The sequence below is a fragment of the Pteropus alecto genome, unplaced genomic scaffold, assembly GCF_000325575.1.
Source record: "Pteropus alecto unplaced genomic scaffold, ASM32557v1 scaffold135, whole genome shotgun sequence".
NCBI lineage: Eukaryota > Metazoa > Chordata > Mammalia > Chiroptera > Pteropodidae > Pteropus > Pteropus alecto.
The window spans coordinates 403,030-421,953 of NW_006438076.1; the positions used below are offsets into that span (position 1 = coordinate 403,030).

Below are 18,924 nucleotides of genomic sequence, written 5' to 3' on the forward strand. Positions count from 1 at the left end.
CTTCAAATGGTTTTCGGTTTCTTGCTCTTTCTTTTCTTCTTTGGTCCTTCTATGATGTGAATGTTGTTATTACACTTGATGTCCCAGAGGCCCCTTGAATGATCTTCATTTTTTGGATTCTTTTTTCTTTTTGCTGTTCTAATTGGGTATTTTCTATAAACATATTCCAAATCACATATTTGATCCACTGCTTCATCTAATCTGTTGATTTCCTTTAAGGTATTATTCATTTAAGTTATTGTATTCTTCATTTCTGATTGGTTCTTTTTTATGTTTCTTATCTCCATTTTTATGTTTTCCTATCTCTTTGTTGAAGTTCTCACTGAGATCATTGAGCAGCTTATAACCAGTGTTTTGAATTCTGCATCTGGTAGATTGCTTGACTCCATTTTGTTTAGTTCTTTTTCTGGAGCTTTGTTCTGTTATTTTTTTATTTGGGACATGTTTCTTTGTCTTCTCATTATGACTGCCTCTGTGTGTGTGTGTGTGTGTGTGTGTGTGTGTGTGTGTGTGTGTGTGTGTGTTTCCTATGTACTAGGTAGAACTACTAAATAGAACCCTTGATAGAGTAGTCTTATGTAGTAGGTATCCTGTGAGACCTAGTGACACAATCTCCCTGATCACCTGAGCTGGTGTTCCAGGTGTGTCTCTTATGTAGTTTGTGTGTGCCTTCCTTGTGTCGTTGAGTCTTGAATGCTGTTGGCATGTCAGTGGTGGAAATTGACCCTCTGGCTGATTGGTTTTGAGGACTGGCCATGACTACAGTGGAGGAGCTGTTGTACAGGTGCTTGACCATATGAAGCAGGATTTGTTTTGTCAAGGATCTGGTGGTTGCTGAGTCTGCCCTTTAAGTATGCTGTTGTGAAGGTGGTTGGGTGGTTCTCTGGTGTGTTCCGAAGCTGGCCACTAGGTGTGTTGGTTCTGGGGCCTCTTGCGAGGGCTCTGTTGCAGGCCAAGGTCAGCTACTGCCTGTGCCCTACCTGGGTCCACTTGTAATGGGCTATAAAGTAATCTGCATATGGTCGCCACTTGTGCTGGGCTTAGAGGTGCCTGGGAGAGGCTAAGCTGAGAACTGAGGTCAGCTGCCACTAGTGCTGGGCTTGGGGTTGATTAACATTAGATATGTTGCACGCTGAGGTCAGATGCTGCTTAATTGGGGTTTGTGAACTTTTGAGAGATTTTAGGAAAGTCTACAGCATAAGCCAAGACAGGTCATTTGTATGGAAAAGCTGCTGGAAGCAGCTTGGGTGGGCAGTAAGTTATGTGGGATGGGGTCTCTGGGAATCACCAGGGCAGGGAAAAAGGTGTTAGCTAAGTTGATGGAGACTCAGATATGGTGTCCACCTCCTTGTGCAGTCTGCATGGTAGGAGGGCTCAACAAAAGAACAACACTTCCGCCAGCACTTCTGTCTGGAAGAAAGCTGCCCTTCCAGGTCTTATCCTGAAGCTAGACAACTCATTTCCTTTCTGTATTTCCCTATGCCCCAGCCCTGGAGCTCAGAGCAAGTGAGTTCATTGGTGAGTAAGTCCATGCCCAGACCTTTTAGGAGGACCATCTGGGACTCTAGCAGTCCTATGTGTCACTCAACCACACTCTCTTCTGGTTTTTACAGCCAGAAGTTATGGGGACTTCTCTCCTTGGGCCTGGAACCGTGGGCTGTGTAGCCTGTTGTGGGGCTGGAACCCCTTGCTCTTTAGGGAAAACCTCCTCAGCTGAGACATCCTTCTCATTTTTTAACCTCCACATGTGGGTGTGGGACCAGCTTGTTCTGCATCTCCAGTCCTCCTACCAGTCTTGATGTGGCGTCTTCTGTGTGTCCTTAGTTATAAGACTTCTGTTTAGCTGGACTGCAGGTGATTCTCAATGATGGTTGTTCTGTAGTTTAGTTGTAATTTTGATGTGGTTGTGGGAGGAAGTGAGCACAGTGTTAAACCTACTTTATCGTCTTAATCCAGGAACTTATAAAATATTTCTTCAAACAATTCTTTTTAATTTTTGAGTTGCTTTAGAAATAAAAGTGCTTAAATGTTGAACTCTTATTGATTTGTGTTTCATAGCCATAATATTAGTTTTTTAAAATATACACTTAAAGGAAAGTCAGAAATTTTCGAATTGTTCAAAATTTTTTAAATTGTAGTCATTTTAATTGAGATATAATTGATGTATAACTTTAGTTTCATGTGTATAACATGATTTGACATATATGTATATTGTGAAATGATCACCATAATCTAGATAATATTCATAATCATACATAGTTACATATTTTTTTCTTGTAATTAGAACTTTTAAGATTTAATTTCTTAGCAATTTTCCAACATACAATACAGTATTAACTATAGTAACAATGTTATACATTACATCAACAGGACTGATTATTTTATAACTGGAAACTTGTACATTTTGATCTTTTTCATTTACTTTGCCTACCCCCAACTCCCTTTGGCAACCACCAATCTGTTCTCTATATCTATGAGTTTATTTTATTTTATTTTTATTTTTTATATTCCCTATATAAGTAAGATCATACAGTATTTTTCTTCTCTGATATATTTCTCTTGTTTTAATGCTTACAGGTTCATTCATGTTATTTGAAGATTACAAGATTACCTTTTTTATATCTGTGTGTGTTTGTGTGTATGTATGTGCATGTATCACATTTTCTTTATTCATTCACTTTTTGATGAACACTTAGATTGCTTCCATGTTTTGGCTATTGTAAATAGTGCTGCAATGAACATAGAGGTGCAGATATATTTTCAAGTTAGTATTTTTGTTTTCCTTAGATAAATACCTAAAAGTTGAATTGTTGTATCATATGGTACTTCTATTTTTAATTTTTTGAGCAACCATTGTACTGTTTTTCATAGTGGCTGTACCCATTTACATTCCTGCCAACAATGCACAGAGGTTTTCTTTTCTCCACATTGGTGCCAACACTTGTTTTTTTTTTTTTTTTGACTTTTTGATAATTACCATTCTAACAGGTGTAAGGTGATATCTTATTATGGTTTTGATTTGCATTTCTCTAATGAGTAGTGATGTTGAAACACTTTTTTATGTACCTGTGGGCCATCTGTATGTTTTCTTTGGAAAATTTATTTTCAGATCCTTTACCCACATTTTAATCAGATTGCTTTTTTCCTTTGAGTTGTATGAGTTCCTTTTATATTTTGAATAATAACCTCTTATCAGATATCTAATTTGTAGATATTTTCTCCCATCTCATAGGTTGCCTTTTCATTTTGTTGATGGTTTCATTTGTTGCGCAGAAGCATTTTTGTTTGATGTAGTTCCTCTCACCTATGTATTTTTGTTTTTGTTGGCTTTGCCTTGGTGTCAAAGCCAAAAAATCATCAGCAGGACCAATTCCAAGGGCTTACTGCTTACGTTTTCTTCCAGAAGATTTATGGCTTCCAGTCTTATGTTCAAGTCTTTAATACATTTTAAGTTAATTTTTGCGTATGGATTAAGATAGTAGGCCAGTTTCATTCCTTTTGTAAGTGGCTGTCCAGTTTTCCCAACATCATTTATTGAAATGACTATCTTTTCCCCACTGTATATTCTTGGCTCATTTGTCATAAATTAATGACCATTTATTTATGAATTTATATTCTAGGCTCTATATTCTGTTCCATTGATCTATGTGTCTTTTTTTAATGCCCGTAACATATTGTTTTAACTACTGTAGCTTTGTAATGTAGTTTGAAATCAGTAAGCATGATACCTCCAGCTTTTTATTTCTTCAGGGTTGCTTTGGCTTTTCAGTGGTTTAATTGTTATTACACACAAATTTTAGGATTTTTCTATTTCTGTGAAAAGTGCCATTGGAATTTTGATAGGTATTACATTGAATCTGTATATTGCTTTGGGTTGGGCATTTTAACAATATTATTTATTCCAATCCACAGATATGGACTATCTTTCCATTTGTGATGTCCTCAGTTTTTTTCATCAATGATTTACAGTTTTCAGTGTTCAGGTCTTTCACTTCCTTGGTTAAATTTATTCCTAGATATTTTATTCTTTTTGATGTAATTGTGAATGGGATTTTCTTCTTAATTTCTCCTTCTGATAGTTTGTTGTTAGTGTAGAGAAGCACAACGGAATTTTGTATAATGATTTTGTATCCTACAACTTTGAATTCATTTCTCAGTCATAACAGTTTCGATTTAGTCTTTAGGGGGTTCTATATGTCATCTGCAAATAGTGACAGTTTTATTCCTTTCCAATTGAATGTCTTTTATTTCTTTTTCTTGCCTAATTGCTCTGGTGGTACTTCCAGTACTATGTTGAATAGATGTGGTGAGAGAGTGAGCATCTTTGTCTTGTTCTTGTTTTCAAGGAAAAACTTTCAGCTTTCACCATTGAGTATGATGTTATCTGTGGTCTTATCATATATGGCCTTTAGTATATTTAAGTACCTTCCTTCCATACCCATTTTTTGAGATTTTTTTGGTAAATGTATGTTGAGTTTTGTCAAATCTATTGAAATGATCATCTGATTTTTATTCTTCATTTTGTTAATGTGGTGTATCACATTGATTGAATAGTACATGTTGAACCATCCTACCATCTCTGCAATAAATCCTACTTGATCATGGTGTATGATTCCTTTAATGTACTGTTGAATTTAGTTTCCTAATATTTTGTTGAAGATTTTTTCATCTATATTCATTGGAGATATTGGCTTATAATTTTCTTGTGGCTTCCTTGTCTGGTTTTGGTATCAAGGTAATGCTGGCTTCGCACAATGAGTTTGGAAGTATTCTGTCTTCTGTTTTCCAGACGAGTTCAAGAAGGATTGGTATTAACTTGTCTTGAAATGTTTGGTAGAGGTCATCAGGGAAGCCATCTGGTCCTGGAATTTTGTTTGTTGGGAGGTTTTAATTGCTGATTTATCTCCTTTTTAGTTATTAGGCTGTTCTAAATGGTCATTTTAAAATCAACAACATTATTTCGTCATTGTGTTACAGTGAAACATTATGGCAACCCTAAATATCTATCAATAAAGAAATGGTTAATAAAAAAGTAATAAAAAAAATCAACAACAACAAACTGTAAAACCCTTATGGTTCATGATTTATTTATTACTATTCATAAATCTTTAGTAGAATAAGTTAAGAATTTTAAGAAATCTGATAAAAAGCTATAGAGTTTTTTAAAATTAAGTGTAACATATTTATTTACAGTGATTTAACAATGAAACTATTTAGTAAGTAAATATTAGGATCTTAAAATTATAAGGCAAAAAACCTGATAAGAAAGTGAGAGAAAATTTCATCAATTTTCAATATTTTAACTAAAACCGCCTTAATCATACTTCTTAGTGTTTTTCCATTAATTTTATTTTTAGTATTGATCATTTCAGTATTCTCAAAATATGTCTTTTTAATTTTTGAAGTTTTTTTTGTCAGGAACGGTTTCTCACTTGTTATATTTTCTACCTTTAAAATTAATGTGTTCAAGACTCAGAGCTAAAGTAGGTCATGTTTTAACAAATAAAATCATCATTAATGAAATAAAATCAGCGTTCCTGGCAGAAAATGCTCACATATGCTAACAACCAGAGTCATGAATATTAAAACGAGTTATAACGTTTGAACTTCCAAAATATCGAAAATTTTTAAAAGGAAGATAAATAGTTACTGCTCAGTGTTGTCAACACTCATGTGTGTCCATGCACATGCTATCCCCTTCCTCCATCCCTCTCTTTCTTCTCTACCTCCTCTCTCATAAACAAACAACTCGCTCTCTTCCCCCTCCCTCCCTCCCCCCGCCACATACACACGTGTATGCGCGCGCGCGCACGCACACACACACACACACACACGCGCACGCACGCACACACGCTCGCAATCACCGGCGCTCAGTCCTGGAGGGCGGCCTCTTTTCCTCTGTCGTCTTCCTACCTGTTGAGTGTAGGCATTCACAGGGATCTATACTTTGTCTCTTTATGCTTGTTTCTTCTCAGTTCTCTTCTGTTCCTGCAGATTTAACTGTCATCTCTAAACAGATGACTTCCATGTTCATATCTCTAACTCTCTAAGAATTCACAGATTTTTGCTAAATCTCATCTTTCCTGCTCTCTGAAATGAGTTTCTTCATTTTAACTTTACAGTTTATATTAATAACACTAACTTTATTCCGGTCATCCAGGTTTAAACCCTTTCATTTATTATAAGTGAAAAGGAGGTTTTAATTCATTTTCCTTAAAGCCAAAGTTCTTCCTCATTTGTTCATTTTGCTCCAGTCACATTGGCCTCCTTACTGTTTATTTCTGGTTATGCAGTGGAATCTCCCATTCTAGGCCTTTGTGTTTCTGTTTGTGGTTTTTTCTCCTGGAAGTACTTTCCTAGTATGATCTGCAAAGGTTTCTCTCTTCCTTCAGTTTTCTCTTCAAATGCTACAATTAAGTGTTACTTTTATTCACCATCTTAGATGAAATAATAACTCTGCCCTCCACTCTCTTTCTTACTCTGCTTTAATTTTATCCAAATACTTAGATATACTAAATATTTGTATGAATATTTCTTTTTCCATTAGATTGTAAGTTCCTTGAGTACAGGAACTTTGTCAGTTTTATTTACTGTTTTGTTACCTGTGCTCAACATAGTAAATTTTCAGTAAATATTATTTGAGTGAATAAAATTGTCATTCTCTGGACAAATTGAACCACTGGTTTCCCCTTAAAAATGCCCTGAATTTTCTTCCCTCTTTATCTGATTTGATTTGTTGGACTTTTATATGAACTGTTTTATTTTCTGTTCTTTTGTTTCCTCTTCTCTTTCCTTTTCCCCCTTTTCTCTTTTAGAACAAAAGTTAGACCATTACATTTTTCTTAGACTTTTCAAAAGTAACCTTTGTATTTGGACCATTGCCCTCCTCTATTGCTTACTTTTTAAAGAGGAATGAGGGTTGATAGAATAGCTGGGTTATTTATTCTTGAATGATCTTGAAGAAGAGGTAATTTTGGAGGAGGTGAATATTTTGTTTATTGCTCCTTGGATTGATAGATATCTACTCTCTATGGTACCTAGACTGGTTCCTTTTACTCATCAGCAATAAAAACATTTATAATTTGAATAAAAGAAAAAAAATAGTCTTTGCAAATGCTCCTTCAATGAATATCTTTAGCTCTTTATTACTGTGTGATGTTTAAATATTTGTTTTTGACTGATGGATTTATTTTAGTCATAATTCAGAGAAACTGATGTTGTTTATCATTTCACAGTCTTTAAAAGCTGAGTGTTTTATTTAGTGTTGCTTTGTGAACAATCACAAATGCAACCATTAATTAATATGCAAAGCCCAAGTTTTGAATTTCTGCCAGGATATTCAGAGTTCTTCAGTAAACAACCCAAGCCACCCCATTCCATGGTGTATCCTGTTCTGGCTGAAGATTGTGGGAATTTTCTGGCATGAATCAAGTGGTGTTAATTATTGAAGATAATTAATCTACTACTAGGAATTTTGGGATTTATATTAGGTTGAATTGCATGAAATTGTTAATTTTATAGGTTAAAAAGTGTTTAAAATGGGCAGTTTTATGAAGTTAAGCCTGAAATCTTTTAAACTGGTGAACTAATCTTAAAGCCAGTATTTTATTGTTAATTATTAAACTGAGAACTGTATTCCAAATACTGTGCTATTTAAGGCTTTAAGCAATCTGGATATTACTTTTACTGATAGAATTTGTTATATGGCTTTTCAGAAAAATTTAAACTTATGAAATATTGAAGGAGAAGAGTACATAACACTTATGCTGTTAGAGGAATAATTATTCTTACAGAATTCAGCCAGAGTATCATCAATAGTTTAGAATTGTGCCATTTCTACCTTTAATAGAAAATTTCTAATTGTCTCTATCATTTGTGGTTCTTTCTTCCCTTCTACCCTTCGTCTATTCATACCCTGCCTTATTCTAGAAAGAATTTATAATTCATGTTTTTAAATATGTTTAAATATTATTATACACATTTTTATTACTACATCTGATGTACAAAATTCAAATGTAGAAACAAAGAAGCATGATTTTCTAGCTGCCCTGAAAACTAGCAATAATTTACCTGAACAAGGTGCCTATAAAGTTAATAGAATAATATTTTAAAATTTTCTCAGGTACTTTTTTATAAAATTTCTGGTAAAATTATATACAGTTTTGGAACCCCGTATTTTCAGCAGAGTAAATCTTTAATGATTGAGGCAGATTGGAGTGAGTTGAAGGAAAAGATGAATCTCCATTATAGAAAAGCACAAATTTTAGAATATTTAGAAGTTTTGCTAACATACAAATTATGTAATTTTTGTAATTTGTCAGTGTATTAATTTTTAAATTGATTAACCATCTATTGCCTAGTAGAGAGTTTTTGATTATTATTTTAATGGCAGTTGCTAATAATTTTTCCTAAATTGTTTTAAACATTGCTCTTGAATAATCGTGTCCCTGTTGTTACTGGTTCTCTCTGAGGAGATATTTTCTAATAGAAGTGAACTATAAAGGCAACTCCTTTGCTGCAAAAGAACTAGTCTGATAATCAGTTTCAGAAATCATGTTTATTTTTTGTTTTTTTTTTTTGCTTTAGTGTCCCCACTCTATTATTCCCAATCAAAATAGAGAATTAAATAGAAATAAATATATAGTTTAATCCTGGGATTTAATGGCTTCTTGTGTGGTTTGTGAATCATCCACATATTTAAATCTACCTGCTCCTACTTTGATTCCTATTTCTGTTTTTTAGCACTTGCACGTGGGAGTTCTAGATAACATATTGGAGGAAATAAGTGAAGAAAATTGTTATGTAATCTGTTTTTAACATCCAGGGTATTTTATTTTAACATCAAGTGTTCTTTCAAACTTCTTTTGAAAATATTTACATAGATGACTCAGTTTATTAGATTTCTATGTGATATACTTATTCTTTAAGAATCATTTTAGTGATAATATAATATACTATAGATTTAATAAATTAAGCTTTTCTGTGGTATTGGGATGATGATTATTAGATTTTACTCCATTGTCTCTTATTTCTTTGTAAGAAAGGGAATAATACCTAGACCAATTAAAATTCTATAAACATGTTTCATTAAAGAGTTTTGTTGCATTTATTTTCTATGGTTAAGCTGTGGTTGAGTTTAGAAACCGCCAGTCCTGTTTGCCTTTCTTGACACGACAAATTTTGTATTCACATGTTGCCTTTTCCATTGATTGTGTATATGTATGTGCATATACATATGTATACAGTCCTACTGCCACAGAGATAGCTCCTACAACTTTTCTTTTTTAAGAGGCCAAAGTTTTTCCCTTTATTACTATAAGTAGAAATATTTTTTATCATTAAGAAATATTATTTATAACATTAGTATAAAACTATTGTGTTCTCCTTCAGATTTGAGTCTATTAAAGAGAAAACAGTGAAAACTAGCAAAAGGTTACCATTTTTTTTCTGACTTATTTTCAGATATTTTTTGCTAGCCTCATACATAAAGAAGATTTTGATCCAGACTTTTCTTTCCCCATGCATGTTGTATTTGGGTTTTTTGTTCCTTGAAGAAAAGAACATTCCTGGGCCACTTTAATAGTAGTATATTCTTACGTTAGTTGCATTTTCATGTTCTTTGTGAATGTTTATCTGGTGATGTTGTTGATTTTCTCTAACAATTTCAGATTTACCTTTATTTTTAACTACTCATTTTGCTTTTTGTCTTTATTCACAGTACAAATTTATATTACAATCTTACTTATTCAGTTGATCATATATATGTATATGTATGTATTTATATGTGGATACTATTTTAGCTACTATGTCTTTTCAAATAGAAGAGCACGTTATATAAAGTAATCTATATTTTAAATGATTGGTACTGTACTATATATACAATTATATCTTCATCAATTAGTAATGACTGCCATGGATCTGGGATTGGGATCTCTTTCTCTTATCGTTGTTCTCTATTGCAAGAGGCAGATCCCTGCAAGCTACATTTCCTAGGCTTCCTTTCTCATGGGCTTCTGCCTAGATTTGAATAATGAGAGACATTGGTAGAAGATTGGAGGGAGGAATAGGGGAGAAGACAGAATATTTTTCCTTCTCCTTTCTGCTTTGATTGGCATCTCCACTGCGGTTCTAACTCCTACCAGATATCAATTAATTTGGCTCATTTATTAACAAAAAAATCCATTTTATTACCATAACATGGGTACATACCTTCAAAAATGCATTTTTTTAAAAAAAATTCTTGTTCTTTCCTAAATTGACTATAAATATAAATACTCAGTTTTGCCTATTGGAGTTATATAGAATATCTAATCTCATTTATCTATGCATTTGCAAATGGTTGTTGTAAGGTAGGTAACGTACAGAGGTGGAAGAAACTAGCTAGTGTGTATGCTTTCTCTCTCTCTCTTCAAAGGCTTCCTCCTTTATAGAAACAAAACATACTTATATAGAAAATACAGAAAGTGGGGAAAAAAAAAGACTGCTACCTGTAATTTCATTTCCCACAATGGTGAGATTATTTTGGTATATTTCCTTTGTGACTTCTTACAATGCGGAGTTTTAAATTTAACATCATAGAAACATGATTTTCTTATATAAATTCCTCCAAACCTAGTTTAAAAGAGTACTGCTTTGTTGATATGTTCCCCTTTGCCTTCATGTCTAGGAATGTGATTTATAATTGTAAACCATATACAATTTTATTTCTCCTCCCACCCCCCATTTAACATTAGCATTCTACCTTATTATACATTATGGGAAGTGTCATAGGTAAAAGACTTTGCTGTTTTACTGGAAGGAAGAGATCTCTGGAAGAGACTAACTGGTGGACATAGAGCAGGGACACCTGTGAAGGGTGAATAAAAAAAAATTACTGTGGAGAGAGAAAGGAGTTGAGTTTCCCTTAGAAAAGAGTGAGGGTCTTGAGATCTGCAGATGAGATATGGACTAGATCGTAGCATGCACATTGAGATACACAGTTGCAGCGGAGAAAAGAGAGATGGCTATTGCGCTGAGTCAGCTATATGTACCTTCCACCAGTACCTACCCCACCTGTAGCATTTACATCTTCTAGGGTTTGTTTGCCTTCCCATGAGCAGCATATTCTGTGATGGTTGCTTCAGCAGTAGTCTTGGGAGACTCCTGAAGTAGGCCCGTTCAGGTAATTTTTCTATTTTAAGATCCACTGACCTGGAATTTAATACATCTAAAAATCTCTCTTCCCAGCATTACCTTGGTTAGTGTTTGACTAGCCAGAAGGTAGGAATCTTGGCTGGGGTAGGGGATGGGGAACATGCTCTCTTTACAGTTTTGCTTAACTAGTGCTTACCATAGTACTTCTTTGTTGTTTATATTTCATAATATATTTAACATAGTGATAACATTAGTTGATGAAAATGACCAATATTCCAGAAATATTAAAACTACTATAATACTTCATAAAACTTATTGCCCGGGAGAAATTTATGTATACAGCGTGTTGTAATTGGTGTTAAATGAAAATTCTTAATAAAAAAATAATTTAATGACTAATATTCTATTGTATGGAATTTATTATTGATGTTTTATTAATTAGCAGGACTTTGGGTTTGTTTTATATTTTTCACTTTAAAGAATATCTTTATGATGAACTTTGCCTTTTCTTTTTACTGTTACCTTATAGGGAATTGCTTATCTAGTTTGAAGATCCCCATATAACTTGTCAAAAAGATTTTGTTATTTTGTGTTCTAGGCAGTAATGCTTAGTGTCTTTTGTGCCATATCTTTTTCAATCTTAAACATTTTTAGTTTTTCATATTTTGATAGGAGTAAAACTATTTCTCATTGTTTTTTTGCATTTAAAAATTCAACAGCCTTTGAACTTTTTTCTTCCATATGCCTACATTAGGTATAGTAGTTTTTGTGATAAAAATTCAATTTAAGTACTGCGACTAAACACACTGTGGCAAGTTGCTTCTTTCTTCTTGGTCTCAGTTTTCTCTGTGTGGTGGAATAGTGGAACGAGATTTCTTTTAGTTCTGTGATTATATATTAAAAACTTTCCCATGCCTTATTTTTCCTTAGTTAAAGATCTTTAGTACCCCTTAGCACTTTGCTCAGACCTTTTGGGATGGACTTTATAGTCTTTTGGATAGTCACACACTATTAGATAATAAGAAATAGGTGGGCATTGTGGTGGGGTGACTGTAGAAGTTGCCAGCTTTAATGGTTCTGTATCACTGTTACACTACTGTTTTATTTCACAGTTACCCAGTCAACGTTAGAGCTTTACTTGGATTTGGAATCAAGAGAATAGGCTTTCAAAAGATTCTATAAAGATCTATACTAATGGTGAGAATGGTAGAATAATATGGGTTAGAGAGCAGTGAAGCAGACAAGATAAAACACTGCCAGTTCCTATTTTTGCGTGTTTTCAATATCAAATTATGTTTTCCTGAAATGGATGAACTGTTCCCTATGTGGTTTAATGGGTTCAGATTATGGATAAACAAATATTTTCCTTGTTAAAGATGCCATATTTTTTCAGGCTGCATTAGCTTGTTGCCAGTGAGGCTATACTTTTGACTTATATTTAGCTTGTGGTAAACTACAGGCCTTAGATCTTGTTACTTCTTGTCAAACAAAGTGTGCTTCCCACCATGCTTATGTAATTGAGTTTTGAATATAAATTCAGAGTATTCATTTTTATTCTTCATGAACTTTACAGTCATTTTAGTTTGTCTTAACAGCTTATTAAAATCTCTTTGAATTCTGTCATTCAGAGTGTTAATATCCCTTTCAGATATCTTCAATCTATATATTTGATAAATGTGTCATATGGTTTTGTCTGTCATAAAAGTTTTGAGAAATTTAGGAATAAAAGAGCCCTATGACCTATCACCTTCCTGTTGCAGAGTAATTTGCAATATAATTGACACTCAGCATTCTTGAGTATTTAATCAACTTCAGAGTAGTCTAACTGTATTAATATTTAGTTCTCATTTTAAAATCTTATCCACAGGTCCATCACAAAAGACTCAGCTATATGCCTTGCTGTAATCAAGTTTCAGTATGTCTTCTCCATTTGTCTGTTTTGTCATTCTAGCAATCTTATTTAAATACACCCCTCTACCCACCCCCAAAGGAAACGAGTAAGAGTTTCTACTTAAAATTTTTATTTATATTTTTATATCTCTTATGCTGAAAACTTTAGTTTTTGATGACATTAACACTTACATTAATCATCTACTTTTATTAATTTCAAAATAATATAGTACTGAAAACAGGTTTTTGTTTGTTTGTTTGTTTGTTTAGTTTCTAGGTTATATCCTACTTGGGATCTTTTACTGGTGTTAGTGTTATGTGAAGTCATTCCTCCCCATGTGATTAAGCCTCCAACTTAAACCGATTAGATTCATTTGTTGTATTTGGCTTTGGATTTTAAAGGATTGCCTTTTGCAAATTGTGATTTATAAGAAATACATACGAAATAAATACATATATTTCTCATGTATTTATTTGGTATTTGTCCACAGTTCCTTGCTCATAGCCTCCAAATGTCTTGGAATTTCCTGAGTGTTGAGAGTAATATAGGTGTCTTTTGTTATGTGAATAAGGTGACGTTTGGAAGCATCTAAGTAAGGATGGGAGCTAGTTGCCAATGTGATTAGAGGTTGGAACTCTCAGTCCCACCTCACCTCATGGAAGGGGAGAAGGGCTGGAGGTAGAATCAGTTGCCAGTGATTTAATCAGGTATGCCTATATAATGAGGCTTCCATAAAAAGCTAAAGGACGGGTTCGAAGAACTTTCTGGTTAGTGAACATGTAGAGATTTATGGAAAGTGGTAAGCCTAGGGAGGACATGGGAGGTCTGAGCCCTTTCCCTATACCTTGCCTTACCTGCATCTCTTCCATCTGGCTGTTCTGGAGTTATATACTTTTTTATAATTAACCAGTAATCTAGAAAGTAAAATGTTTTTCTGAGTTCTGTGAGTTGCTGTAGCAAATTAATTGAACCTAAAGAGAGGGGTCTTGGGAACCTCTGATTTATAGCCATTTGGTCAGAAGTACAGGTAACAACCTGGGTTTTTGCCTGTCTTCTGAACTAAATTGCCAAGGAAGGGGTCATTGGAACCTCTAATCTGTAGCTGGTCAGTCAGAAGCACAGGTGACAGCCTGGGCTCACTGCTGGCTCTGAAGGAAAATGGGGGAAGGCAGTCGAATTGAGCCCTCCTTAACCTGTGGAATCGATAGGGTAGGTAAATATGTAGATATGAGCTGAAGGGAGAAGTTCAGTAAGGGGTTAACAAGGCCTCAAGGCTGGTTTAACAGTAAAATGTACAAAATTAGATATCTGACAGCTTCAAGGGACTCCCTTGTTTTCCCATGGGCAGAAGCTAAACAGAAAAATAAGATATCTAACAGCTTCAGGCAACTCCTTCATTTTTCCTAGACTAGGTGTGGGAGGGCTCAGAGGGAGGCACCTGGGATCCGCATCATTTGAGGAGGGAAGAACAGAAGGAGAACAAAGAAACCCTACTGCCCATACAAATCCCTGACCTTTCCCCCATACCTCGCCCACTTCTTGGGGCACTCGATTCTCTGTTGAGCTGCCTGCTTGGACTTTTTCCCAAGTGTACTTTGCTTGCTTCCTTTGCTTAATACAGTTGCTTCTGTTTGCTACTCTTTGCCTGCTGTCTTCTCCAAGAGTTGGACCTCCATGCAGATCTTTCGTGGGGTATCCAACGACTGAGCCTTGGACTCACACAGTGTAGACATGTAAGCGCAGGTAACAGAATATCTCTGGGTAGATAGTGTCAGAATTGAATTTGAGTTAAGTTCTTGGACACCCTGACGGGGTGCAACAATTGGTTGGTGTTTTGTGGGATGCCTCCCTCCCCCTTGGAATAGTCTCCAGGAGTCTAATTTACCTTTCCCTGCCATTTTAACTTATTTATATAAATATTTAAGACATTTATGTGGCCCCAAAATATGAACTACAAAACGAGGCATTCAGAAAAGTCCAGCTTCTGTCCCAATCTCTTTGCTCTCCCAGAGATAAGCATTTCAATCATTTTTGGGCTTATCCTCTCATTTTTTTTAAGTATAAGAAAATACACATAATTTTTATATTTATACTGTTTTTAATTAAAGAATAGCCAGTTCATATACCATGCCCCTCACTTAATACATGAAGATTACTTCATAGCAATTGATTGAAATCTTCTTCATTCCTTTTGTTGACATAAGAAACGTTTAAACCTGCAGGGAATTTTTATGAGTTTATTTGAGCCAAACTGATGACAATTGCTGGGAAGCAAAATCTCAACAGATTGAGAAAATGCTCTGGAGAATGGCAGCTTTGCAGCTTATTTTATACATTGGAATCAAAGGAGGAGATGGAAGGAGGGTTACATGAAATCCCTTGGTAGTAGATTAAGGGAACGGGAAGAAGAAAAGCAGGGGGGAAATCTCTGGGATTGGATAAAAAGTAAAATGAAGAGATACATTCTTTTACATTGGTGAGTACAGCATAGTTAATAATTAACATGTACAGCAAATAGAGATGATATCTGGGGAACAAGAAAACAGTGAAGGATTCCATGGTCTCCTGCTCTTCTATGGTGGTTGTACCCTGAAGAGTCTGGAAAAAGGGGATTACTCTGACATTCCAAGGGTATGTTATCTTGATGCAAAAAGACAATTAATAGACTCACTTAAGGTAAAGGTAACTTTTGTCAAAAAGCTGCAGACCTAGGATGCGACTATCCACCATGACCCTATTTTAGTTAGGATTTTTTTATGTTCAGATCATCCTGTATGGTTACTTTTGTTCTCTGAGTTTGTAAGGCCCACCATGCAGGCCTCTTCTTGAGCTTGTAAGGTTTAGTATGTGGCCCCGTTTTGTTTATACTTTTATACCTGCGACTATCCCATTGTGTGTGTGCAATAGTTTTATTCAACCATCACTTATTGATGGATAGCTGGGTTGTATTCACTCTTTAGTTATGTTAAATAAAAATATTTTAGACTGACTAGTTAAAGTTACATTACTGGGAGAGACAAAGTGCAATTAGATTAGGTATTAAGTCTCAGTCTGGTGATGTGGATTTAGCACAACTGACTTCGTTTTGGAACATTAGTCTCTTTTTTTTCACAGTTACTAGAGATAGTCCAGCAAAGAATGACTTTATATACATAGCACTTTGTGCTTTTGCCAATATAAGAAAATGGTTAAAAAAAAAAAAGTTCTGTAATACCTTGGTAAGATTTGTGAGAGAGCAAAGATAAATGTATCTTCAGTTTACTATTCTCAATGAGAGGTCTGGCTAGATGTTATTATGAATAAATATTGAATCCTACCAGATAATTATTCTGTGTCTGTTGCAACAACTGTTTTTCCTAATTAATTTTAATTATTGAGATTTAATTATAATAAAATTTCTATTGTTAACTTATTCTTGCATTCCTGGGATAAATTTAATTTGGTTATGATCTATTTTTTAAAAAATTAATACATGATGGATTTGAGTCACTATTTTATTGAATATATTTTTATGCATCTGTGTTTTACAAATGAGATTTGCCTACAATTTTCTACTCTCATGTCTGTTTTTTCACATTTAATTTTTCTTATTATTTGTCATTATGCTATAACTAACATGCAGAGAAGTCCAAGTCACAAAGCTAATATGTAGAACTTGATACATTTTCGCTTCTTTTCCCCATGCGACCACACCCAGATTTAAACACAGAATTTTCCTGAAATTCACAAAGCTCCCTTCCGTGCCTTTCAGTCAGTACTTTTCCCACCAAAGTCAACCATTGTTCCTATATGTGGAATCCTACAATATGTACTCTTTGTGTCTGCATTCGGTGGCATATATAATAGAATTTCATTGTAGTTTTAATTTGTGTTTCTATAATGATGATTTATGTTTAGTGCCATTTCATTTGCTTATTGGCCATTGAGATGTCTTTTTCTGTGATGTGTTCATTCAAGCCTTGCATTTTTCTTCTGTTTGCAGCTGTTAAACCAAAATTACATTCCTGGGATTACCTGGTCATGGTGTTTTATCTTTTTAACTTATCGTTGGTTTGCTTTTCCTAACTTTTTATGTTGTTCTTAAGATTATTTTACACTTCAAATGGAATGTACATACCTTGTCAAGTGGAATGTAGGTACCTTTATTTTTCCCCTTTTTATCGTTTTTCTAAGTATTACATCTACATTCATTCATCAAACAAGGTTATAATAATTTCTTTTGATGGGTACATATAGTTCAAAGAACTTGAGGAGATTGATAATCTGTTACATTTACCTAGTTATTTGTCATTTTTGTTGTTCTTCCTTCATACTAGAAGATCCAAGGTTTACTCTGATATCATTTTCCTTTACATGAAGAACTTTCTTGAGTATTTCCTTTAGGGCTCATCTACTGGTGATGAATTCTCCTAATTTTCTTTCATCTGAGTATGTTCTTATTTTTACTTTATTTCCGAAGGATATTTTCACTTGATGTAGTTTTCTGGGTTGAGAGTTCCTTCAGAAATTTTTATCTATTGTTTCACTATTTTTGGTCTTCTTGATTTCTAATGAGAAATCCAGTCATTTAAATCCTTATTATACTATAGGTAATATGTCCTTTTTTCTCTGGCTACTCTCAGGATAAGATACTTCTTTTATATTTATTTGGTTTCAAGATCTTTATTTTGATGTTTTGGTTTGTGGTTTGCTTTGATTTTGTCTCTTTTTTTTTTTTTTTTTGCTGATCATCTTGAATCTGTAAATGTATATTTTTCAACAAATTTATAATGTTTTCAGGAATTATTTCCTCAAATAGATTTTTTTTTCTGTGCCAGTATGTTTCTTCTCATGGTTATCAATGGATCCATTCATATTTTTGAATCTTTAAAAAATTTTAAAATATCTTTTCTTAAAGTTGATTTTTTTTTTTTGGTCTAATGTTATTCTGTCTTCTCCATTATGCTGTTAAGCCAAGCCAATATTTTTTATATCAGATACTACATTTTTTAGTTAAAAAAAATTTTTTTTTGTATAAGTTATACTTTTCATCAAGAAATTTCTGTCTTTCCACTGGTTTCATTATCTAATGCATCCTGTTTATAATATATATCTGTTTTAAAGTCTTTAATAAGTCTAACATCTGTTTCATCTAATATTTGATATTTCTCGATTGTTCTTTCATTTGGGAATTGCTCATATTTTACTGGTTTTTGGTATATACAATAATTTTGGTTGTGTCTTGGACATTTTGAATATTTTGTTGTGAGACTGACTCCTATTGAAATCCTCTGGAGAATGTTGGCTGCTTTTCTGTCTTATCAGACCTTGATTTGGTTGGGTTCTTTCAGATTGAAGTTTCTATCTGAACTTCTTTAGGTAGAGGTATAACATCAGTTCATTTTTATAGCCTTTGCTGTACTTTTATCTTTGTTGAAAATTTGGACACATTGTCTGTTCTCAAAGGAAACTTTCCGCAGTTTCTCTGGCTGAAAGGAAGGAGTTCTACAAGAATTTAGCCTCTGTACTACACACAGTTTTTCCTGAATGGGGCTGCTGTCAGGTCTAAGAAGTGAGAGAGGAAAGAGAAAAAATAACAAAGACTGTCCCCTCAATCTTTATACTACAGAGTCTTCGTTTATTGTTTCTCTATTTAAAGAATGAGTTTTCACTCAGGGTTTTATGTTCTTATGCTAGAGCAGAAGTATAACTTTCAGGTCTGTCCTTGGGCCAGGCTGGAAGAGAAAAAAGAAGAAAAAAAAACTAACCACTTGGCCTAAGAGTTTTGCTGGCCATTCCTCTTATATGCTGATTCAGCTTGTCTTTGGTCAATTCTAAAAGATATCAGAGGGGGAAAAAACCAGGAAGCCAACTGCCACTGTATTATTAGTAATTCTTCAAGTTTTGACTTTGTTCTCTAA

The 18,924-nt window shown here is 34.0% G+C and overlaps 1 protein-coding gene across 2 annotated transcripts in view; it reads left to right on the plus strand.

Moving 5' to 3' along the window:
* The window catches only part of ARHGAP32 (Rho GTPase activating protein 32), a 173,907-nt gene that overhangs the window by 5,557 nt on the left and 149,426 nt on the right, over positions 1-18,924 (plus strand). The window contains exon 1 of one of the 2 annotated variants that reach the window (XM_015592038.2): positions 15,556-15,655. The exons of the other annotated variant lie outside the window; for it this stretch is intronic. The gene's annotated coding sequence lies outside the window, so the exon portion shown is untranslated. Of the gene's footprint in view, positions 1-15,555; positions 15,656-18,924 lie in introns of those variants that run through there. 2 annotated transcript variants of the gene reach the window in all.